Source organism: Jaculus jaculus, chromosome X (assembly GCF_020740685.1).
Source record: "Jaculus jaculus isolate mJacJac1 chromosome X, mJacJac1.mat.Y.cur, whole genome shotgun sequence".
Taxonomy (NCBI): Eukaryota; Metazoa; Chordata; class Mammalia; order Rodentia; family Dipodidae; genus Jaculus; species Jaculus jaculus.
Window position 1 is genome coordinate 22,167,676 of NC_059125.1, and position 25,459 is coordinate 22,193,134.

At 35.1% G+C, this 25,459-nt stretch overlaps 1 protein-coding gene and 1 non-coding gene across 3 annotated transcripts in view; both read right to left on the bottom strand.

Moving 5' to 3' along the window:
• Il1rapl1 (interleukin 1 receptor accessory protein like 1) overlaps nucleotides 1-25,459 on the bottom strand; it is a 1,362,835-nt gene that overhangs the window by 930,083 nt on the left and 407,293 nt on the right. The gene's annotated exons all lie outside the window — the stretch shown is intronic.
• On the bottom strand, nucleotides 9,332-9,436 carry LOC123456851. Its single transcript, XR_006634726.1, has one exon. It is a non-coding gene; the product is annotated as a U6 spliceosomal RNA (small nuclear RNA).

The window sequence follows — 25,459 nt, forward strand, 5'->3', positions numbered from 1 at the left end:
CTTTCTTCATGGAAATAGAAAAAACAATCCAAAAATTCATTTGGAATCACAAAAAACCTCGAATATCTAAAATAATACTGAGCAACAAAAAAGAGGCTGGTGGTATCACCATACCTGATTTTAACCTATACTACAGAGCCATAGTAACAAAAACAGCATGGTACTGGCACAAAAACAGACATGTAGATCAGTGGAACAGAATAGAGGACCCAGATGTAAGCCCAAGTAGCTATAGACACCTGATATTCGATAAAAATGCCAAAAATACTCATTGGAGAAGAGACAGCCTCTTCAGCAAATGGTGTTTTGAAAACTGGATAAATATCTGCAGAAGGATGAAAATAGATTCTTCTCTCTCGCCATGCACAAGAATTAAGTCCAAATGGATTAAAGACCTTAACATCAGACCGGAAACTTTGAAACTGCTAGAGGAAAAAGTAGGGGAAACCCTTCAACATATTGGTCTTGGCAAAGACTTTCTGAATACAACGCCAATTGCTCAGGCAATAAAACCACAGATTAACCACTGGGACCTAATGAAATTACAAAGATTTTGCACCGCAAAGGACACAGTGAAAAAAGGAAAGAGGCAACCTACAGAATGGGAAAAAATCTTCGCCAGCTATATATCTGATAGAGGATTAATATCTAGGATATACAAAGAACTCAAAAAGTTAAATAATAAGGAATCAAACAAGCCAATCAAAAAATGGGCTATGGAGCTAAATAGAGAGTTCTCAAAGGAAGAAATATGAATGGCATATAAGCATCTAAAAAAATGTTCTACGTCACTAGTCATCAGGGAAATGCAGATTAAAACTACATTGAGATTCCATCTCACTCCTGTCAGATTGGCCACCATCATGAAAACAAATGATCATAAATGTTGGCGGGGATGTGGAAAAAAAGGAACCCTTCTGCACTGCTGGTGGGAATGCAATCTGGTCCAGCCATTGTGGAAAACAGTGTGGAGGTTCCTAAAACAGCTAGAGATTGATTTACCATATGACCCAGCTATAGCGCTCCTAGGCATATATCCAAAGGACTCATCTCATTTCCTTAGAAGTACATGCTCAACCATGTTTATTGCTGCTCAATTTATAATAGCTGGGAAATGGAACCAGCCTAGATGTCCCTCAACAGATGAGTGGATAATGAAGATGTGGTACATTTATACAATGGAGTTCTACTCAGCGGTAAAGAAAAATGAAGTTATGAAATTTGCAGAAAAATGGATGGACCTGGAAAGTATTATAGTAAATCAGGTAACCCAGGCCCAGAAAGCCAAGCGCCACATGTTCTCTCTCATATGTGGATCCTAGCTAAAGATGATTGGGCTTCTGTGTGAGAATGAAAATACTTAGTAGCAGAGGCCAGTAAGTTGAAAAGGAGACATAAAGGGTGGAGAAAGGAAGGGAGGAGGATACTTAATAGGTTGATATTGTATATATGTAATTACAATGATTGTAATGGGGAGGTAATATGATGGAGAATGGAATTTCAAACGGGAAGGTGTGGGGGTGGGGAGGGAGGGAATTACCATGGGATATATTTTATAATCATGAAAAATGTCAATAAAAATTAAAAAAAAAAAGAAAGCTACAGACGATTACATTTTACCTGGAAAAAAAAAAAAGAATAAAACCAGTTCAGTTTAAATACCATTTGAGAAGACACTGAAAATTGGCTACAGGCAGCAGATTAAGCTCTGCTGGAAAAATAAATCATATGATCAATAAATTATATCATCTTTACCTAATGATTCTAGGATGTGATTGTTATTACAGAGCTAGCACTGCAAAATCTTAATCATAATGTGCCTTCATTGCACCCAGAAATGAAAAATATGATAGTAAAGTGTCTCCAAGAAAGATAATGCAAGAAGATGCATTTGAAAGTACAGCTTGATTGAACTCAATGTTGGACCTGAAAAAAAAATATGCTTAACAGTAGAGGGAGCAAAAATAATGAGAATATAAGTTTGGAATAAAGACATAGAAAACCCCTCAAGTTTATATGAATGTTGTACGGGAAAGAATAGACAGAATCATTTTGAAATGAGGAAAATGCTTAAAACCTAAAATACACAGGAGTTGGGGGTATTATAAACCTGAGGTAACAGTCAGAATAGAAGAGGCAGAAGGATAAGTCTGCAAGATATTTCAATAGAGCTGTTGCTAGGGATAACTGAGGGGCTAGATATTATGGAAGTCTAAGTATTTGGCAGTATCAGACTTTGATTCTCAAAGTAGAGAAGGTGAGAAAGAGGGGATGAAAGATATATTGAAGTAAAGATTGTGTAAAAAGGATACTCTAGAAAGAGAACTTTTTCCTCTTTCCTCTCAACAACACAGATATGATTATGAGCATGACGTGTTGTGGGAGGTTAATAGCCTGCTTCCTTCTATGTGGCTGAAGAGTCAAGTTCATTATGTCTGTAAGGACTTGGAAAGCTCACAAATAACCGTGGTCATTAATCATGTTGGCTAAATTCCTGAGGCAGTGACAAGGAGGTATGAAAAATATGAAATTCTGTGCTTTCCCTAAATTTATTTTAACTTGCTTCTTGACAGGCAAGTTCAGGCATGAATTTTCCCTCTGTTGTTAAAGGAAGACATAGATTAGCACCTGATTTGTCTTTCCTAACATAAATCCCAACAGTGTAGAAACACATGCACTTCACACATAACAGTAAAGATATATCATAGCTATTACCCTTCCACTGAGTTGTTGACAAATAAAGTAGATCCTTTCCTTACAGAAACACTCAAGAGTTTGTTCAGATACATATGTCTCCCTCTGCAATAAACTTTATCATTTTGCAGTCTAAAGAATGCCATTGGAAAAACATTAATTGCCCATCTAAAATCAACATGACAGTAATGCAGAAATGTGTTAAAGGGATAGCAAAAGAGTTAACTGTATCTGGACATATTTTCATATAAATAATATGAAGGTTCACTCATTATCCCTTCCTTAATATAGAAACTTTAAAGAAGCCAATGCAGGAATCTCATTAGTAAGTTGGAGGAGACTTGCAATGTCATACTGGAGAAGGAGAACTGTGGCTGTCAGATGACTACAGTGGCAGAAATAACCTTCCTTTGCAATCCATTCCAACCTAGGAATAGTGTGGAAGTTCATTTAGGTTTGGAAATTTGCCATTCCCCCACCCCCGAATAGTCTCAGTTGTTATTTCTGATGCTGAAACAAAAGGCTTCCTTAGAGGTAATTTTTAAGGCAATTAAGTCATCCTGATCTCAAAAAAAAATGGTTTGTGTGCATTTTCTGTCACTTTAGTTTCACAGAAATGGTTTAACCTCTGTGAATAAAACAGACTTTGCAAGTGGCCAATGGAGAAATTACACTGACTTGGGGAGACCATTTCTTGTAGAAACTCAGCCACAACCACGAGGAAGGAGAATTTCTTTTTGTCATGACAACTTGTTCATTGCAGAGACCAGCTGCTTTATCCAGTGTAATCACAAGCCTTGTAAAATGGGCTGTACACCATCTGGATCCCCTCAAAGTCTTGTAGAATTCTTCAAAACTGGCATTGGAGGCAGATATTTTCATTGCATACCAGGTGTATTTACTATTGCCTGGACTAAATCTGGTTTTGAGGGTGGAGAGGGATGTAACATCTTGAAAGAGATGTAATGTTTTCAAAAATAGGTCAAGAAACTAAAATTTGTGAGAGTTGCCGAAATCTTATTTTTATCCACACTTCCCTTTCATCTCAATCACTAGTAGCCATATTGATAGTGGTTCATTGCCAGAAAGGTAAGCTGATATCCCACATTCTTACTTCGCCTGCTCCTCCAATTATCATTGCTATACTATTCTATATAAGACAAGTATAAAAATATGTGAGGAAGATGATTTCCTCATTTGGACCATAAGAGAATTAAAAGTTGATATGACATGGGGCAAATTTTCCATTACATTTCTTAAGTGTCATCCTAAAACTGATACCCCTTAAAATGTAGAAACATGGGCTGGAGAGATAGCTTAGCAGTTAAAGTGCTTGCCTGTAAGCCACAGGACCTAGGTTTGATTCCCCAGGACCCATGTAAACCAGATGCACAAGGTGGCACATGCATGTGGAGTTCATTTGCAGTAGCTTAAGGCACTGGCATGGGCAATACTTCTTTCTATCTGCCTGTCTTTCTCTCTCTCTCTATCTATCTTTCTGTCAAATAAATGAAATAAAAAATAAAAATGAAAAAGTGGAAACACAGAAGTGCCCTGTTAATGAACACATTTATGTGAGAAAATGCAGATTAAAAGATTTTGATATAATATATCCTTGTTTATTATTTATGAAAATACATCATCAAAACTGTTTATAATTAATCATAACAAAACCAGTTCATATCCTATAAATACATTTCATGTATAATTTTTTTCTGCTTATGGTGATATTCTTATTAATGTGTTTGTTTCATGAAAGGTTGTTCAACTTTTTCCATAACAACCTGAATAAGTGGGTACTGAATATAACTTTTCTGATGTCATTAAGATGTACTATATATGTATACTAGTTAAGCCAAGAACAACTGGAAACTCTATTTACACTGACACTGGCACTGGAAAGTTAAGTTTTTATGCACATCATTCAGCATTATAGTGAGACTTTCATTATTGTAACTTAATGATATAAATGAAAACCTAATTCAAAATCAGCAATGGGGTTAAATATACTTATCTCTAAATGTTAGTAAATGTCCAATAATTACATGGAGATATGTTAAAAATCTTGGAAATGCAAATCAAAATAGTTATGCAACATCCTTCTTATAGTAGGTATAGTCAAATCACTGATAAAAATTGATGGAACAAGTTAATGGCGACAGTTATACACCATTGGGACCCATTATGAATACACTGAATATCCGATGAATCTACATGTTAAAATGATTGAAATAGTTCATTTGTTTTATTTAAACCCCACCTACATTACAGTATTTTTTGAGGATATATAGAGAAATCAAATCTCAATACTCTCTTGGTTGGTATGCAAAATATTGCACCCACTATGGTGAACAGGCACTCATAATAATAACGCTATTCACTAGATGCCAAAATGGAAATGATGCAGATGAATATCAGTGATAAATAGAAAAAATAATAATTGGCACAACTAATACTATACAATGCAAAGGAATCACATGACATGTGGATGAGCATTGAAAGCATTATGTTACAAACAGAAACCATGATCATATATAGTACATGGTTTTGTTTACATGAAATGTCCATAAAAGGCTTATCCATAGTATATAAAGTAGATTATTTGGCTGTCTTGAACTGGTGAAGGAAGTGTCATGCAATTTGGAGAAAATGGAGCATTTTTGCCAATGGATATATGTAGTTTAGGGATAGAATGGTGATAGTCTACACTTTCTTCTATGGAGGTTGCACAACTCTGTGACTATGTTGAAATCACTCAAATTTTTATATTTAATGGATAAATAATTTAATTATTTGAATCATATCTAAATGAGTATATTTCTTAAAGTATGAGCGTTTCTGGGTCATAGAATTTGGTGATTATAATTGGTGTTTGTGACAACACAACTGTACTGTATGGGGCATGCTCTTTTTCAGTGCCCCAAAGCTAGACATCTACATCTGCTTTTTTGGTGATAATCCTTCTTTTTGGAATATCATGTTTTTCTATGATGGGGAATTTGGGGAGAGAAAAATAGATTTTTAGGATTGGCAAATTATTATTATTATTAATAACTATTATTATTTTGGTTTTTCAAAATAGAGTCTTGCTCAACCTCAGGCTGACCTGGAACTAACTATGCAATGACAGTTCCCTTATTTGATCAATATAAAGCAACCTGTACAGACATTCTATCTCTACATTTTCTTTCCTTCATTTTACTTTATTTTTCTTTCCCTGTAAATACATGAATATTTCTATAAAAGACTGTTCAGACTATTCATGAGTACAATTAAAATTCACATTTTTCTACCTCTCTTGAAGTCTGTTTATTTGAAAACAAAAGTGTTTTCCCTTTAAAAAAAGAAATAGGTAAATATTAACAAAATGAGTTTTCTATTTATGGTTTATTTTGAAGAATTGAAGATATTTTCACATTTATGAGTGCACAGAAAGTTTTGTTAATGGAAATACATAAATGATTTATTTTGTCTCACATGTTCACTGAGAAAACAGGGGATACATGATACTATCAAGCTATGTGAGTTAACAAGTTCATAAAGAAGCATTTAATTTATCATTTACCTTGTATAGATAATTAATAAAGATTTTTAAGAGAATCCAAATGTATACAATGTAACTTCATGTATATTCTTATTTTTATCCCAAAATGAGATAAATAAGAAATGATAATATATTTGATGCTTCACATTCTGTATAAATTTTAGTGTAGACATAATTACTTTAAAAATATTTTTACTTTAATTTATTTTTGTCTTTATTTTTATTTAGAGGAAACTTTGTAAGGGCACATCATCATAAATTTGCACTATTCCCTTCTTCCATGCCCCCATTCCAGTGAGAGCTCTACTCAGTGGGGTTACTGGTATTCACCATGGGGATATGGGTTATGAGCAGCAGTCAGTCAATGTGTGCCTTTGGATACTTTCTCCCACCATGTGGCTATAGTGAGACCCTACCTCGAAAAAAAAAAATAAACAAACAAAAATCATGCAGTGTCTGAGACTAAAACTCATTAGTATAACATTTATGTAGCACACCCAAACTCTTGACTTTGTTATCTTATCCCCACAAATAAAAATGAATAAATATAATTTAAAACAAAAAGATGCAGGATGAGTATAAAAAATCTAGGTGAGTTAACTTATATATTGTACTTTATATATTATATATTACATTTAGATATAGAAATTATGACATTCTATAAGCTAAATTTGGCACTGGAGGTGCTAAAATATCACATGTTCTAAAGTATTGCAAAATATTTGGCTTACTTTAATAATTTATACATAAAATTATCATTATTTTCAAACACCCTTAATTTTTGTCTTCTCAATGAGTATTACTTGAAATAAATCAGTAGGTGTAGTCTGGCACTTAAGTATACTTTGATATTTTGATATTTTTCCATTCTCTTATATACAACTTATGAGCAAACTTTGTCTGTTATATATTCATAGTCTACTATTTTGGATTTGCCTGACTATGACACTTCCTGGAACTCCTATCATATCATTGCCAGCCATCACCAACTCTGAACTGTGGCAACAGTTTCTGACCCATGAATTGGTAATTGTATTTTTACATTATTTTCTTCTTCCTATTCAATTTCCACATTGCAGAGAAAATGGATTTTTAAAAACCCAAAGTAAATGAAAACATTACATTGATTATATTGCTTGAAATGTTTATTTTATTTTCATAATTATTCTAGTTTTTTAATGATCATTTGCAATTTTTTAATTTATTAATTAATTGAAAGAGTAAAACAAAATAGATTCCTTTCTATCCATCTCAATTGCTAAGTTTTTACCTGACAATTCTATAATTTCTAAACTAAGTTAATTAACATAAACACAATTTTATTAAGTAGAGGGAAAATGACTTTGCTGGTCTTGATAGCTAAGTTTTGGTCTTGAAGTTGAATTAGAAGATCACATTTAAATCTACACATCTTTTTGTTATTGTTATTAACACTTTCAACCTTATTTCATTGTCAGAATTTTTCCAGAGCTTTCTCCTCTTTCACACTTGGTATTACTGCCTCTTTTAGTCCTTCATGTCTACCTGAGAAAGATTTCCTGATCATCCAATTTAGTCTCCCAGATTGAGTTTCATCACAGCATTGACCTCTACTTAGTATTTCCAAATGCACTGTTTGCTTTCTGTTTGTTCTTCCACATGAGCATTTGAGAATCCCCCAAAGCTGGAATGTCTTTCAAATTCTGGATAATGTCTCCGAAATCAAAAACTATGCTTGTTAAAGTGTAGACATTTAATAAACATTGCTTGATTATCTTAATAGAATTTCTAAGGAATGTTGAATTGCATTAAATAGCAATTATGAAGTCTATTATTCCAGCTAATTGTTATTTTTATAGCATTTTATGTTTTACATTTGCACCTGATGACTTTATATCTAATCTAGAAAAATTACCTGGAAACAATATATAATCATCACCTGCCAAATTATTTACATTAGTCTGAAATATTTGGCTTATTTCTTCAGTTCAAACTCATCATTGAATACCAAAGGTTCTATCTTATCTCAAACTTAGCTTTCTCATACGGTATTGTGATTTAAATTTATCCAGTTAGTAAAACAGATAACCAAGAATTTAACCTATATGCCAATCCTTCATGCTTCCAAACAATGGTAGGGATCAAACCCAAGAATTTGTATTTGACTTGAAAGTAAGAACATGAAATTTGAACTTAATTCTCTTTCATTGCCCACATAATTATTAGCACTTACTATATTTACTCCCACAGAAGATATAGCCAGCAAATATTTGTAGACAAAGATAAATAGTACTATTCAATAGTAATTAGGCCAACATCTATATATTTAAATTTGATCTATTGAAAATTTCATGTATTAACACCATTATAGAATTATATAAGTTAGTATATATATGCTCTCATTAACAATGATTTATTCTTATTTTTTTATTTTATTTGAATAGACATTATTTTTTGTTTGTTTGTTTTTCAATTTAGGGCCTCACTCTAGCTCAGGTTGACCTGGAATTCACTATGAAGTCTCAGGGTGGCATTAAACTCATGTTGATCCTTCTACCTCTGTCTCCTAAGTGCTGGGATTAAAAGCATGTGTCACCAGACCCATCATGAATAGATATGATTTTATATTACCACTTTTTGAGGGTGACAGGGACAGTCTCATGATTCTATACTGGGTAGACAAAAATACTTGAACTTCTCCCCCTTCTTCTTCTACCTCCCAGTGTTTTGAGCATGACTGTATGAAATACCGCACTTGGATTTTTGTTATATTGGAGAATGAACCCAGAGTTTCAAGCATGTTAGAGAGGTACTCCATCAACTGAGCCACATCCTCAAACCTGAGTCTATATCACTATTAAAAATAAGATTTTCAATTCAGTGTTATCTCAATCCATAAAAATAACCAACCTTATTAATATATTTATATTTTATTATTTCCACTCAACTTTTTGAGAATTTATTTCCTTAACATATCCTCAATTTCAAAAATATTAAGTGTGAAATATCTACTAAAATCTCAGGGATATTTACATTTTAGTTAACATAGAACCAGAGGTTGAGATTTATTAATATGTAAGGTCATGTTAACAATAATTAATATTTTTCTTTTTAAAAAATATGGAACCCTTCATGAATTTGTGTGTCATCCTTGTACAGTGGCCATACTAGTCTTCTCTATTGTTCCAAATTTAGTATATGTGCTTCTGAAGTGAGCACTACTTTTCTTGATGTATATTTAAACTATCTTATATATTTAAAACAGTACCTCTTATTTCATGTGATAAATTGTATTTCTCAAAGTTTTGAAGTTCTTCAGAGTCATGGTTTAGTGTTTATGGTCTCACAATTTTCTGTGAAAGCTAGCTTAAATTTCTCATTAGTTTTTAATAGTTTAATAAATAAACACATGTATCTACACAGTAGATACTATTTCTGCATTTCTCTCTCTTTGATAGACTCTCATAAGAGGAGATACAAATTGCTATTTAGAAAAGAATTAAAGTCAAATGTACATTGATATGGTAACAAATAAACTGTGTATCTTTGTTCTATGTTTGGAAGCATTTGGAATAAACTTATTTTATGTATTGCATGTAGGTTTATGAGATTTTTAGGTCTTTTTTCTAATATTATATAAGTGTGTGTGTGTGTGTGTGTGTGTGTGTGTGTGTGTGTGTATGCGCACACGCATGCGCCAAAACCTTTTGCTGCTCCAAAGGAATTCTAGACATTTTTACCATTTTGTGTGTCCTGCTTATGTGGTAGGCATGAGAACTGAGCCTGTGCTGTTAGACTTTGTAAGCAAGTGCCTTTAACTTCTAACTCATCTTCCCAACCACTTAGAAATATTGTTTTGTGCTCAGTTGTTTGTAAAGTTAGATGTATGAGTTTCATATCTTTTTTAAGATTCATTTTTATTTATTTATTAGAGAGAGAGAGAGAGAGAGAGAGAGAGAGAGAGAGAGAGAGAGCCAGTGCCTCCAGCCACTGCAAATGAACTCCAGATGTATGCACCACCATGTGCATCTGGTTTACGTGGGCCCTGGAGAATTGAAATCAGGTCTTTAGGCTTCATAGGTATGTTCCTTAATCACTAACCTATCTCTCCAGACTGAGTTTCATATTTTAATTGTATTGTGATGTTGGAAATTACACAAGAAAAAAACTATTCCCAAATATTGCAAAAATAATTCAATGTAGAATGATCCCAAATATGAATGTCATAGCTACTGGGTGGAAATTGCAAGCATGGTCAGCTCTGCCCTTTTAATTCTGTTCTTGGAGACATATTGTCTTCCATTTTTTTTTTTTTCCAGTTGGTGGACTTTGTATGTGAAGAATCTGTCATGGCTGCTCCTAGGCAGATTGATTGGCTTTAGATTTTATCTATGTTGTCCCTCCCTAGCAATTTCCTGGCATGTATCTTTAGCCTTAAATTTTCATGTGGTTCAAAAGGAAAGCATAGAGGAAAATATAGGGAACCTGACTTTTATATACCAAGGCAACAAAGACATAGAGAATACCTGTCTGCTTCACTGAAATAGAGAACTATTAATATGTCAATGGATTTTAGATTAATTCACATTTGAGGCAGATATCTCCTATCTAGATCATTGAAACCTTACCTTACTTGTCAATGATAGGATACTTAATTTAGCTTTAACAAACTACTGAGATCTAATACAATAAAGTAGGCTTATTGTAGCTCTAATCTCAAAGAGCAGCTGCCAGATTTGGCTCCAAAATGAAAGAGAAACAAAGATGCATGAAACATGAAAATAATTACCTAAGCAAATAAAGTTTATACCCACACTAATCAAACAACTAGTTATTTGAAGAATGAGATGCTGAATTGGAAGTCACTATTTCACTTAAGTCTGTATGAGTGCTTTGTTATAGGGAAGCAATATTCTGAGACTTTCACCTTTGTTTAGTTTCTACATGTGATAATTCAGAATATAAATGACTCCAATCATAGGTTCATTATAATCCTAAAAATAAAGTACAATGCCAAACACATAAGTTTAGTAAATTAAAATAATTTCATAAATCATAATGCATTGAAAATGTCTATTTTATGCTGGAGAGATGGGTTAGCAGTTAAGACACTTGCCTGCAAAGTCCCAGGTTGGATTCTCCAGGACCCATGTGTGCCAGCCAGATGCACAAGGAATTGTACTCATCTGGAGTTCGTTTGCAGTGGCTGGAGGCCATGGCATGGCCATTCTCTCTCTCTCTCTCTCTCAAATAGATAAATAAAAATGTCTAGTTTATTTATTTGATCTGACATTATTTTTTTTTAATATTTTTTTTTTCATGAAGTCAGGCCTCACTCTAACCCAGGCTGACCTGGAACTCACTCTGTAGTCCCAGCCATCCTGGAACTCACAGTGATCTCCTACCTCTGCCTCCTGAGTGCTGAGATTAAGGGTGTGTATCACCATGCTCAACATTCTTTAACTTTTATCATAGATGTTTTAACATAGCTAACTGGAAATTATTTTCCTACGATAAGCTATATTGGAATAAAGTATAAATAAAATACACTCATTGCTTGCCTGTGAAGCCTAAGGACCCAGGTTCGAGGCTTGATTCCCCAGGACCCATGTTAGCCAGCTGCACTAGAGGGTGCACATGTCTGGAGTTCATTTGCGGTGGCTGGAAGCCCTGGCACACCTTTTTTTTTTTTTCTCTCTCTCTGTCTCTCTCCCTCTTTCTCTGTCTGTCACTCTCAAATAAATAATAAAAACAAAAAAAAATACACTCATGACATTTTAAACATGTTTTATTTAACAAACATAAATTTGTTGTTTCAAATATTTACTGCCTAAAGAAATGAGGTAAATTTCCAGAAGGAATAATCATTGATCAGTGAATATTTTCAGTTCACATGGAAATTCTAATTAAATTATTAAAGAAATTAACAATATGAGTTGTATTTGAAACTTTGCTTGTATAAACATTTATAACGTAGAAAATTGCTTAAAACAAGAGAACTACCAAAGAAATACCATATAGGAGAAATTTCATTGAATCTGATATATTTATCAGCATAGTAGAGTAAGTGCAATTACTTATTAAAATACAATTATATGAACATGATATCTGAAATATAAATCAACACTTGACTCTTTTCTACAATTTGAAATTACTATATATTATACAGGTAATGAGATGTGTTTCTTATGATAATAATTAGAAAATACTTACAAATTTACTATCTGTGTTGTATGATCTCAGAAAAAAACACAAACAGAAAGAAAGGAAGACACATTTTAGAAAGCTAAAGAGAATTGAGTAGGTAATGGACAGGACATGAAAGAAGCGAAAAACATATGCCTTCCATTATGGCTAATACAAGATATACTGAGATAGAACTATATAAATAGTTCACAAAATTTTGGACTTGCTACCAACCATTCTGCTGGCCAGAATTCTGTGAACAGTTGTGATGGCTCTATCCCAATGCATCTCTTTCAACTATAGAACTTACTGACAAAGCTAATATAATCATGAACATCTCTTTGGCTAAAATTATCTGAACACTTGAATAAAGACCTTGAACTAGAACCAAATGTAAGACACACACAGAAAACAATATGTAATTGGAAACTGTAGCAAACCCAGGATATTTTAAATATTAATTTTGCCACATATGCATGTGAGATGTTTTATGAAATTTCCCTTCTCTTATTTATCAGTTAAAATGTGAAATGTCATTTAAAGCCTCAGGTTGATCACATAAAATTACTCATTGATAACAGAGTTGCAATCACTTGTACTGTGAGAGTAACAATCAATATCCTCATCTTGAATTTTGAGATGTCTCTTCTACGTGAATTTATGCAGAGTGATTCTCCAAGATTAATGTGCAAAATGCAGATAAAGGATTAAAATATATTTTCTTCAAATGCAGATTGACTAAACATACAACTAATCAGAGTTGAATTGGTAGTACCTTCCAGACTTCTTGACTCCTAGTACTCTAGTAGTCCTTACCCCTATACATCTAGCAGTGATGGATATGCGGATTGTAAGTGAGAAATGTTCCCTGAAGTGGCTGCAACTTGGTGTATACTCCTGTGCCCCAAAGCTGTGAAATTCTCCAGCCTCCTTGGAGGAGGTCCTGATGGAACTATATGTGGGGGACAGTGAGAATGCCAGATGGCCATTTGTGAGGAAATCTGGGACCAAGGCAGTCAGCCAAGAAATAATGAACTAGAGAAAAAAAAGAAAAAAAGAAAGAAAGAAAGGAAAGGATGATCACCAAGAATATATCACCTCCCCATCCCATACACAATAAAACATGGAAGATGAATTAGGGCTCTGTTACTCACATAGGTACAAGTACGACATGCATGTTTATATCTGTATGTGAAACAAATAAAAAAAAAAGTTGTAAAAAATTTAAACAATTTCATTGCATGGAATTTTCATCATTTTGTTGTGTTCCATTAATAGTAACAAGAAGCAGCTCATTGATAAGAAGAGTCTAAGGCAAACTTAAAAATAAAGTGATGCAAAAAATTATCAGAAGCAGTTAAGATGACGCCAAGGAACCACTATCTGTTTGATTTGTGAGTAGCAGGGACATTTGTATCGTATTGATTGTTAGTGTGTGCCTTTATCACTTTTATTGTTTGCTGCAGTATAGCCCTTTGAAGGGCTGCCAAACCACTGCGGCTTGCTCAAAAGCAGGGCTGAATTTTAATTAAGCTGAGCCAAATAGACACAGAACAGTTGAACTTGATTAGACCACTTGTCCTGCTGCACACAGAGGGCATTCAACACACTTAGTTTAATAACTGACAAAGTCAATTCTTGTATTTGGTGAAATTATCAAGATAAAGATCATCATTTGTCAACATACTCCTCCTACATAAGACTTCTGCTTCTCTATTTAAATTTAATAAGCTAAGGAGGACAAAAGAGACTATAGGTAGCCAGTGAAAATGTGTGTGGCATAATATCTTGATAACAGTAATATATTATATTCGTTTGGAAGAGGTGTGTGGGTGGTGGGTGTGTGTATAAATGTGTATGCACATGGATGTGTGTTTATATGTGTCTTGATTTCCTTTACAAATGTGTCTACCCGAAGAGGAGTTTAAAAAAGATGAAGGGACAGTAGGATGTCAGAAATTCATGAATTTTTATTTTAAATACCTCAGAAAGAACAAGGCATATGGGTTTGAGGATCCAGCATAACAATGACAAAATGTGTTCCCACAGTAACCTCTGAAGTCAGTATAGCAAACTGAGACATAGATATATCCAGGTTTCTGCAATGCAAAATACCATTAAGTTGACTGTGCTGCTAAATTAATCCTGGTAACTGCTGGGATTCTCTGAAAGCAATTTCTTGAGGAGACCTTCAGATTTAGCAAATTAAAAAAAAAATGATACATCAAAACAAAAATACCTTCTCTAAAGACAGTACTGTTAGTAAGCATTACACACACAAAACTTATGCCTTTGTACCAAAAATTATTTGCCATATGTGTGTGTGTCTAGGATTATAAAAAGGTCCTAAAATATGGATAATATAATACTACTTTGGACAGAGAATAATTGAAAAAAATGAAAATGCCATAAATAAAATTTTAAAAGAATAAGCACTTTATCAGTTAAACTTTAATTTTGAATTAAACCTTACTTCTTCACCTAGATCAGGGTGTAAATACAATGAAAATGGCTTCTTTTTGATAAAACCAAGTCACTAAGTCCTTAATAGAATTTTGTTCCTTACTTCAAACATCTTAATGCCAATTGACTACCTGTAATCCTAAGAAAATAATCCTCCCCCTAAAACCAATAAAGCAAACAAAGGTAAAATTCTAAATTTAAACAAATGTCCTTCCTGTGCAGGTGCAAATTGAATTTTACAAAAGAAACAGCATAGATATTTCCTATCCTTAAAAAGACAAGAAAAATAAGCACACTTCACCTGCTCTGTGTAACAGAAGAGAACAGTTTTGTAATGATCTATCCATAATCCCTTACAATCATGGGACTTTATTTCTAAAAGTCGTCTACTACAAAGAACATGGACTTTGAATCCAGATCAATTTGCATCACACCTATGCAATTTTATAGCTATATTGTTTTCCTCCAGTTATTTAACCTATATTGAATCTGGGGATGCATAACATATAGGAAATATTCCACACCATTTGTACATAATACTGATAGTGTCTAAATGAATTTTAATGTGCTAAATATACTTAACTCACAAGATAGGGAACAAATTTACATTCCATAAGAGCTTCATTCTGTTTCAAAAACATTCAATTGAGGCACAACTTTTGGCCACAAATTTAAGGATGTTGCAATATTGTTATTTTGTATGCAATCTTTTCTTTGTTTTTCCTCACTGCCATCCACTGTTTTCAAGTTTATGGTGGATATATTCTGTTTCAATTCAGTTGAGTTGAATGCAACATATATAACTGCAAAAATATAGCCTACTTAGTAATAAGAACATTTCATTTCTGGATTGCCATCAAGTAAACAGTAAACTTTTTTTTTAAAGCATGTTCACTAGGCCAGAAAGAAAATGTTAATCATACTGAGCTGTAGGTTGGTAATCAGCACCTCTGTAGAATAACCTGAAAATATCATTTCACATTTGATGTTCAAAAAGTCAGAATAGGAATTACCAAAAGTCATATAGAGATGTCACACAAGATACAAAAATACAAGAGCCTGGTAGCAGTACCCTACTCCGGAGTGTGTGCAAGCACAGAGCAGAGTGAAGTGAGTAGGCTGGGATCTCCCTGTTCACCAGCTCCTCCCAGTTTCCTGGTCCTGATATTCTGAACCAGAATGTGTGCAGGCACAGCACAGAGTGAGTAGGCTAGATCCCTGTTTCCAGGCTCCTCCCAGTTCCCTGGTCGTGGTAGGTCGCCTTGCAGCTGGCTAGCTTTGGGAATATTGGACACTGCAAGCCTGCTGCAGAAAGAGGCCCCTGACTGAAGTGCCCCTGGGTCCCCAATTCCCAGATATCCTGCACCTGAGGGTACATGTGAAGTTGAGTGAGTAGACCAAATTCCCTTGCTCTTCCCAGTTCGCTGGTCCTGGCAGATCCCACTATGGCTGGTTGGGGAGGCCTGGACCCTGTGTGGGCTGTGGAAGCAGGCCTTTTGATCTGGTATCTTAACTGGACACTGGGTACTGACATCCCTATCCACCTGAGTCAGAGCCTGCATGGGCCACTGTAGGAGCTGGCTTCTTGTCTCTAGTTCAGTGAGGTTATTTCATTTTCAATAGCAACAAAAAAAATTAAGTACCTTGGAATAACACTAACCAAAGGTGTGAAAAACCTATATAATGAAAACATTTAAAAACTCAAGAAAGAAATCGAGGACAACTTGACAAGATGAAAAGACATCCCATGCTCTTGGATACGTAGAATTATTTTTGTTTGAATGGCAATTCTACCAAAAGCCATATACTGAATTAATGGAATTCCCATAAGAATACCACCTTGGCCGGAGCAGAAACCACAGAGGAATTTTAGAAATGAGCAAGAGTGATGCTTTTTTGGTGAACCTGATATCAGCAGAAAGGTGAAGGAGATAAGACTCTGAGTATGCTCAATACCTACCAAACCAGAGATACACAGGCTCCTAAGAGCCCACTCACTGAGGTAGATTAAAACACTCCCAGCAAGGCTCAGGGAATTTTGCAGAAGGGGGAGGGTGAAGATTGTTAGAGCCACAAGTTGAGACATTGTGCACAGAGGAATTGTCTCTCCCCCATAACTGACTGCTGCCCCATAAAGCATCACCCACAATCCTCATGGGGATGACCTGCATCCCCAACAAGGACGGCCCCTTTGGAAATGGGGCAGAGATGTGGGAAAGGATGGTACCAACATGTGTTTTTACATACTAAGTATGTCCATAACTAATAAAATAAATTTAAGTGCTGGAGAGATGGCTTAGCGTGTGAAGCCTGAGGACCCCAGTTCGAGGCTCGATTCCCTAGGACTCATGTTAGCCAGATCCACAAGTGGGCTCATGCATCTGGAGTTCGTTTGCAGTGGCTGGAAGCCCTGGCGCACCCATTCTCTCTCTCCTCTCTCTCTCTCTCTCTCTCTCTCTCTCTCTCTCTCTCTCTCTCTCTCTCTCTCCCTCTCTCTCTCTCTCTCTGTCTCTGTTTCTCTGCCTCTTTCTCTGCCTGTTCCTCTCAAATAAATAAATAATGATAGAAAATTTTTACAAAAAATAAATTTAAAAAGACATTAGGTACATTGATGATAAAAAAAATGCAGAGAATGGGTAAATGGATCTGTGGATAAAGTGCCTGCCACATAAGTGTGGGTATGTGTAAGCTGGATGCTGTGTAGTCAGAGCCTGTAGTTGAGAAGAAAAATGAAACAGCAGAATTCACTGGAAACTCTGGGCAGATAGCTGGATGACAGTAGCAGTGGACAGTGTGAGAGGCTGCTCCCCCCAAATAAATAAAGAAATGTAAGGCAAGGAAAATAAACATCTGAAAGTTGCCCTGCACAGTGAAACATATGTGTGGGAAGGACCTATGGAAATGAATTATAAGAATGAATTATGTGGAGTGTACTATGGGGGAAAAATCTGTGGAAATACTTCGGAAGGAAATTACAAATAACTTTCCTGAGATTATTGTCATGATATATTAAATTCATTACTTATGGATTTACAAGTAAAATTAATTTTGCACTAAAGTTAATTTTGTAACTGTGTAATCTGCCAGCTTAAAACAATGCCAGACAATTTCCTCTCCCTTGACATACCTGTAGCCCGAATTGCACAGATGAACATCATTGACATACAATGTTTAGGGAGGCAGACTGATCTTAAGCTATTCCTTTTGCCAAATTTCCATAGTAACCTGACTGGAACTGTCAACTTAAAGCAAGCATACATGCATAAAAAATGCCAGTCATGGCATTGAAGAAGAAAATGAGGTCAGAAACTGACAACCCACAGGTTTGTTAAAGTCAATTTGTAGACTTAATGTGATTACATTTATAATCTGTTTATAATCTGATATATAAATATATATATATAATATTATACTTGTATATTTATATTTATTATACATATATTATATATATAATACATACGTGTGTGTGTGTGTGTGTGTGTGTGTGTGTGTGCGTGTGTTCTGGATTAGCAGAGTCCCCCATACTCCTAAATCCCTTGCTTTAACAGATGTTTAAGAATTATCCAAAGTAAAAAGTTTCTTACCCTTTGTACAATGTAGTACTTACTCACACATTACTGGTTCTGGGCTTTTTTAAAATGCCAGTGAGTACCTTTATGTATAAGGAGCCAAATTGCAGTGCCATCAGAGCAGCAGTGGCTGGAGATGCACCAGGTTTACCAGTGGCTTAAACTAAACTTCCCTTTAGTTTCTTTCTCCTGTAGGCTGCTGCTAAAGGCAGCTAGCTCACTGCTCTGATGAATATATGAAGAATTAGCTCTTCCATTTCTTGGGTTTTGTTCCAAAAACATTTTTGCCCACTTCTGGATAAGAAATTTCCAAGAGTTAGCATTCTAAATTTAGGGCTGTTCCCCAAATAGGGCACATGTATGCCAGCACTCACACACATGGGCAATTGCACACATATACCCCCCATACATACACATACACACACAAACCATATGTATGTATATGAAGAAATAGTGCTGTGGTAGAGGACATGGTTCAGAGAAAGAATGCTTGCTTAACATACACTGGGCCTTGAGTTCATGAAAGTTAGTTATACATTCATTCTCTTCCTATGTCTACCCTACTCCTCTCTCCTGTGTTCTCTCATCAAGGTATGTTATAAAGAAAGAAGATGCCCTTTACTATGTGCTGAAAACATGAACTGGAATTCTCAGCCTCTAGAACTGTGAGATATAAATTTCTTTTTAGAAAAAATATTTTATTTATTTATTTATTTGAGAAAGAGAGAGGAAAAGGCAGAGAGAATGGGCACACCAGGGTTTCAAGTCACTACAAATGAACTCCAGATGTATGTGCCCCCTTGTGCAACGGGCTTACTTGGGTCCCGGGGAATGGATCCTCAAACCAGGGTCCTTAGGCTTCACAGGCAATCACTTAACTTCTTAGCTATCTCTCCAACCCTCTTTCTGAGATTTTCTGAGTTCACTTAGTATGATCTGTTCCAGGGTTCTAAGGCTTTGCCAGCAAATGCGATAACCACTAAACCATTTCCCCAGCCCCTAAATTTCTTCTCTTTAAACATCAACCAGTCTTAATATTCTGATAATGTAACATAAAACAAACTAAAGCAAATAGGATTGTACCAAAGTCAAATTTGTATAACAATAAAGAATATAATCTACATATATTACTCTATATCGTATGCAAAAGTTTTCTTTTTAATTTAATTTATTTTTTTTAAATTTTTTATTTATTTATTTGAAAGCGACAGACACAGAGAGAAAGACAGATAGAGGGAGAGAGAGAGAATGGACGCGCCAGGGCTTCCAGCCACTGCAAACGAACTCCAGACGCATGCGCCCCCTTGTGCATCTGGCTAACGTGGGACCTGGAGAACCGAGCCTCGAACCAGGGTCCTTAGGCTTCACAGGCAAGTGCTTAACCGCTAAGCCATCTCTCCAGCCCTAATTTAATTTATTTACTTGCGCAAGTGAACACACACACACACACAGACACATTTTTTGTTGCTGTAAAGAAATGTGCATCAGTTCTACATGGGTTTTGGGGATGTGAATCCAGGCTATCAGACTTTTTAAAGAAAGTTTCTAAAACTACTGAAATAACTTAGCCAGCTCTAAAGAGTTTATTTTTAAAGGCAACACATTACTATACTATTCCTATCCTGTTACTATGTCATTAAAACCATTACAGTGTGCACAACTCATAATTTTATAGTTATGTTCCAAACCTCCTTTATAGCTTATAAGCTGCAGATTGGCAAGAAACCACCTTAAAAAAAAAAAAAAACTGCACACATGCACTTTAAAACAACTAACACTTGATCAAGGTTGAACAAATATTTGTCATCTAAATCTCAAATGAAAACATTTGAAAATCTGAAGATGAAGTTCAAATTGGTTTGATGGTGCATGCCCTGTACTTTAGAGGCTAAAACAATAAGATCGCCAGTTTCAGGGCAGACTGGCCTATGAACTGAGATCCAGGCTAGCCAGATACTATATAAAAACAAAAGTAAACAAATTAATAAAATAAAGTAGGTCCCAACTCAGTGAAAATGAAGACCATGGATTGTTTTATTTATTTTTATTTTCCCCTTGTAATTATTTTGATGTTCCCCATTTGTTTGAGTAACATCAAGTACATATTTATTATTCAATATTTCATCAAATCAAGGGAGTAGAAGAGACCTTGAGATATTGTTACTGCCCTGAGGTATTGCTAGAACTCAGAATATTCAGTAAACATTTTCTCTTTTTGTTAAAACCCCAGAGGCCTCATAAAATTCAGATTAGAAATAATCTTGTCTGCAGGGTAAAATATGGATGACATCTATAAATGATTCTAGTTCATTACCCCAAATTTAGTTCTTACAAATGTTTATCCTTGTGGCAGATAGCAACTGATAAACTCAAAATTACACCCTTGCTACATCCCTTCTCTTGGGAGGAAGGTTTTGTTTAGAATGGGTTGCTTTGGGACCTATTAATATATTATTTAGACAACTAGATTTTTACAATAAGCAGAACTAAAGAGTTCTGGAGAAGATGTAGTATCTGAGTGACAGGAGGGCCATTTATTTAGGAATAAAAGAGAAATACCAACTAAAGAAGCATAGTGAGAGGTCTTCACAAATAAAAATGAGAGATTATCTTTGTTTTAACCATTATTCTCAATATTATTAGACATAAAAATTTTTCTTTCTTTTTTACTTTTACATTTAAAATATATATATATGGATTACTTTTATGAGAGAGACAGAAAGAAAGAACAAGCAGATAGGATGGGCATGCCAGGGTTTCCAGCCACTACAAATGAAATCAAGACCCATGTTCCACCTTTGGCATCTGGATTACGTGAGGAATCAAATCAGTGCCCTTTGTCTTTGCAGGCAAATTCACAATGAGAGAAAAATTAGAGAACTTTTCATTTGATACTTTAGATAATCAAGTAACTGTAGTAATTTACATGTGGTTGAGAGAATGAGAACCTAAAGCAGAATAAATAAAAGGGACTAATCAAAAGATAATGTAATGGGCACTTATTTGATATTTGAATAAATTATTTAACAAGGTGACTCATGCTTATATTATATGTGGTACTTAAATGAAGGATTCTTCATATCTAGACTGCATTGTCCTCTAAGAATGAGGCACAATATTATTGCCACTATAACTTAACAATTGAACAAATGGGTTATGAATGACAACTATTGATAACACTCAGGCATAGTGGCAAAAGAACTGAACCTGTGGTTAAGTCATTGCAATACAATACTGACCTTATGATAGAGGGTGATCAGGTTAATTTATTGCTGCTTTTATTTGCCTTTAAGCAGCTCTCTTAAAAAACAAGCTGTGAAAATATGTTCAGTTTTTACATGTGAGAATTGGAACTTCCACAAATAAATGTACTAAAGGCAAAAAAGGCGGCATTATATTTTCATTACTGTAAAACACCATATGAATAATACTATGCATGGAGTGCTTCCTGCACACTAAAGTGCTTTACATATTATGACTGTGCCAGTTCTCCAAATAACTCCTTTAGGGACATACTACAATTATTACCACTTTATACATGTGGAAATTGTGAGACTGAAGCAAGGCTTGATTCTCCTGCTCAGGGATTGTATACTGAGTAATTTTATCATAAATGATCATGCAAGCTGTCTAAAACATTTGATTAAAAGTAAAGATACCAGCAAAGTTAGAACAACTGGAAAAATATCTACAACTGCAAAGTAGCAAATTACATGTCCTACATTCAGAAGAAGAAAATCCAAAGAGGAAACAGACATTTTCAGATTTGGTAAAAGTGATCACTAGTTCAGCAAAATAGAGCAAGAAGAGTTCTTAAATGGAACGCCATCCATTTTACCTTTCAATTATTTGCAAAATCTTGTGTGTGCTCCTAATTTGATAGACATTTAATGCATGTCAATAAACAGAAAATTGAATAAGAGAGAAAGAAAGGGGTTTGCAGGTAAGTTAGGTAAGGGTGGATGAAAGGGCTATATGCAATACTACTACTAAGTCTTAACAAATCAATAAAGTTTTATGGTGTGGGGATATAGGTTCAAGTTATCATAGGTAGTTAAGCTCTGGTGAAGTATGTATGTATGGGTTGGTATAATTATATGTTTCTCTGAGTGTCTCCATAGCCTCAGTGAATAAGTGACAACTCAGGGCCAAGTCCTATATCAACCAACACATAGGCTATTTCTGTCATAATAGAGGAACAAGATCGAAAGGAGAATGGAAGGTGCCACAGTATGGCCCATGACAAAATACAACATCCAACTAAGGAGCAAGAGAGTCTGAATTGTTTACATTATCTTGTAAAACACATGTTACTCTCCTTGGGGGAGAACTATTATCTTTAAACCTTTAAATATGTTGTAGGTAGATAAACATTAGCTGAAAGAGGGATCCCACCTCCAATCTCCTTGATATGAGAGGAAGGTGCAGTTTTCAGAGCTATGGTTTGAATTATCTGTGCCCAATGAATGCATGTGTTCTGTGTGCTTGATTCCCAGCTAATGACCATTTGTTAGGTGGAGATGTGTCTGGAAGAGGTTGTTGTTGGGGACAGGCTTAGGGGTGTTAAAACTCCCTCTTGCTTGTGAAAGTTGGACTCAGTCTTACTGCAGCTGTTTTCCACCTGTTGGTACAAGGATGTACTGCCCAACCTCTGCTCTACTATCTTTCTCCTTCCATCATGGAGAATGTAAACCAAAATAAAAAAAAGTTTCCTCCCATGAGCTGCTTTGGGATGGGTGCTTTGTGCCAGCAATGAGAAGGCAACCACAACTCTTTCCATCTGTTAAGTGTTAATCCAAAAGAGCCTCCCAATCACTCACCTGGTCAAGAGACCATTCTTCACATAAAGATATGCAAAAGAGGGAGGAGGAATAGTTAGCCTATACTTCAAACATTCACACTGTTTAAATACACTATAATTTTCAAAATGATCTGAAACTAATCAGTCAAATATGATGAACTTGGAATTCAGAAAAGTCTATAATGGTGATCATTCAATAGGCTTTTCTTTAGCAAAGTGCATTTCTTCACAAGATATGTTGGTATAACCATGAGGAAAACAAATGGAAAAATTCCATCACAACAAACTTACTATGCAAAAATTCAAGTACATGTTCATTGAGCTGGTAAGTTTTGACTTCTTTTCAAAAGCATTTTTTTTTCTTTTGGCATCAGAATTGCTAATTCGGTTATGGGACCAAGGATAATGTTAAAAATGAAGATAAAAGACAAAAACACATTCTCCATGGACAGGGATTCTATTATCATTGCTGGTCTGTTCTTGTAGCTAATATATATACACTTTTAAGAAACAAAAAGTCTCTACCCAATGACTAGATATTTTATCTTTAATTGCTAAAGCCATGATGACACAATTAGCTGTAGAAACTAGTGAATTATTAATAATGAGCTTAAAAGTAGGGCAAAAAGAAAAATGCTAATACTTGGCTACACATGAAACGATCTTTATTAAAATATAAGAAAATTAATAACCTGGAAACTATTCCTGTGAAAGGAGAATGAATGAAGAGATAGAAAATGGGAGAGGATTTTCCCTTTATTCTCTGAAGTTATTAGCTCTTGCCTTTCTGTTGCTCTCTGCAAAATATAATACTTGTTGTAAATTCTGGTGATTTAAATAGTCATTGGTAAGAATTGTCTCATCATCTTAGCCTGGCATTTCACTACACCCCTCTAATACTTCACTTGAGATCATGTCCTCTACCTTGCCTTGATCCATTGGTTCTATTTTTTCATAAGCTCACTTACTAAACATTTTATTTATTTAGAGAGAGAGAGAGAGAGAGAGAGAGAGAGAGAGAGAGAGAGAGAATAGGCATGCCATGTACTCCAGCTTCTGCAAAGGAACTTCAGGTACATGTGTCACTTTGTACATCTGGCTTTACATGTAAACTGGGGAATTGAACTTGAGTTGTTAAACTCTGCAGCAAGTGCCTTTACCACCGTGCCATCTTTCCAGCCCTGATAAGCTCACTTTCTAGGGACACACTTCCACCTCAAACTTATCTAGCTGACTGCACCTAGTACTGCTTGTCCAATATTTCCTTGATATCAATAAGCCTTTGAACCCATTCATTTTAATAGATGTTAATGATCCAATATACAATAATATCATTTCCCTGTTTCACTTCTTTTATAAAAAAATACTTTTTGCATTTGCATGTGTGTGTATGTGGTGTGAATTCATGTGTGTACGCATGCTCATACGTGTGTTCAGGAGCATGAGCATATGTGTTCACATGTGCATGGAAGTCAGATATTGACAATAAGCAATAGTCTTAGGATTCTGAGTTATCATGGCTATAAACCATGCAATTCTTAGGCTACAGAAATCAGAATTGTGTACAAAAATTTCATCATCTTCAAGCTGCATGACAGTTTCATTTGTCTATATTTTCTCAAATTTATATCAACTACTTCCCTACTTTCAGTCACCAGAGAATTTGCACCAGCTTCCTTTTACCCAGTACAAAGTTGCATTGATGTCTAGTAAGCACTGTGGCTTACCAGTGTGCAGCCCATGCCTTATGAGATGGAGATCCCATTCCCTCTCTCCTCTGCAGCAGCCTGGCTCAGGCAATTAGTTACTGTCACTTTTGCATAACTAATCACTTCTCTTTCCTGATTGTTCCGTGAGTATTTCATGTTACTTTTTTCCTTCTCAAAAAACGTACTCAACTCAATTTCCCACACCCAGTTACATTTCCATTTCCTGGTTCCTGTTAAAAATTGAAACTTGCTATTTGATGTGGGGATGATTTGTCTGGTCTCCAGTTCCTCTCTTCAGTTCATTCCTGACCCAACTCTCTATTCGAGTTATTTACTCATTTCCTGCAGTCTCTGAAAGTGCTTCTGTCAGGGTCACTAAATGCTACCAAGTTGATAAATGTAATGGTCAATTCTTATGGTTCATCTCTGACAAATCAGCAGGGTTTCATAGAATTGATAATGTGCTCCTCCTTGAAATAGTTTATTTTTCTATGGATAGGGTTTGGCAAACTAA